The following is a 1,320-nucleotide window of genomic DNA, read 5'->3' as shown; positions in this document are numbered from 1 at the left end:
TATATATATATATATATATATATATATATAGCCAAAAGTATTGGGACCCCTGCCTTTACACACATGAAGTTTAATGGCATCCCAGTCTTAATATTGAGCCCTACGGACTGAGTCGGCCCCCCCTTTGCTGCTATAACAGCTTCAACTCTTCTGGGAAGGCGTCCACAAGGTTTAGGAGTGTGTCTGTGGGAATGCTGTAGTACAATTCCAAACGGTGTTGTCACCTGACTTTTGGAGAACCCCACCTGTACCCACCCCTCTCCACTCCATTGATTTCTTTTCCAAAAAAGAAATCTGCCAAGAGCCTGTCCACCGGAAATGGGGACCTTGGGAGATAGCGTTCTGAAGGGCAGGCTGGCACTGGTAGCGTTCTGCAGGGCAGCCTGCATCAGTAGTAGCTGCTGATCTTCCTGCAAGAATATTACAAGTCTGGTGATGACATCACGAGGAGAAATAAAAGCGGTTTATCATTCCCTGAACAAGGTAAAATAAAGAAAGAATGCGCTAGAGAGGCAGGTTTGGGGCGGGGGGCATTTTGAGTAATTCCCTGACAAACTCAAGCATTTTTCTGCACGTGAGCTGCAGTATTCTTTACACGCTGTATGAACGTGCTCCGCCACTTTTTACAGAGGAAGGCTTTTCTGAGGTTTGGGCAGAAGCACTGCCAGACCATGTGGAGGGACTAGGAGCCAAGCTTGGGGCTGTCTCGATGAGGAGGTCCAGGGGGTGGTGAAAGGAAAGAAATGTTTCTTAACCATTAAAGAGAAGACTTTGCGGTGTACTCTAAAGGCTTTTTCTGCTGAGGAAGATCAACGCTCTCGCCACTAGGAGCAGCATTGGTAATATCAAAAGTCCGTCTGAAGAAAGGCTGTCCTTCAAAGCCTATGGGGATCATATGCTTTCTACATTAGGGTTCAGCAGTCTAACACTTTAGCCAAAGTGTGCCATGCATGTGTACCAACAGAAGACACAGAGAGAAATGAGACAAGAGGCTTCAAGTATACCGTCATAACCAGTGGTGTATTCTGGTTTGGGGCTGCCCTAGGCAAGATGAAGCCTGGTGCCCCCACCTAAATTTCCCCCACCCCTTCCTCTTTTTGACTTTTTGCGTATCCTTGTCAATCGCTGGATACAGTGCACAAATTGCATTCAGCTTTTGACATGTTCAACTATTAGCATAGCAGGAAAGCTGGGATCTCAGGTGGGGTCCCAGGTGGGCTTTGTAGGATCTGTGGTGGGCTCTGCGGGGTCTCGGGGGCTTTGCAGGATCTGTGGTGGGCTCTGCAGGGTCTCGGGGGATTTGCAGGATCTGAGGTGGGG

The sequence above is a fragment of the Nanorana parkeri genome, unplaced genomic scaffold, assembly GCF_000935625.1.
Source record: "Nanorana parkeri isolate BGI_ZX_2015 unplaced genomic scaffold, ASM93562v1 scaffold880, whole genome shotgun sequence".
NCBI classification, from domain to species: Eukaryota; Metazoa; Chordata; class Amphibia; order Anura; family Dicroglossidae; genus Nanorana; species Nanorana parkeri.
This window is presented reverse-complemented; position numbering follows the sequence as displayed.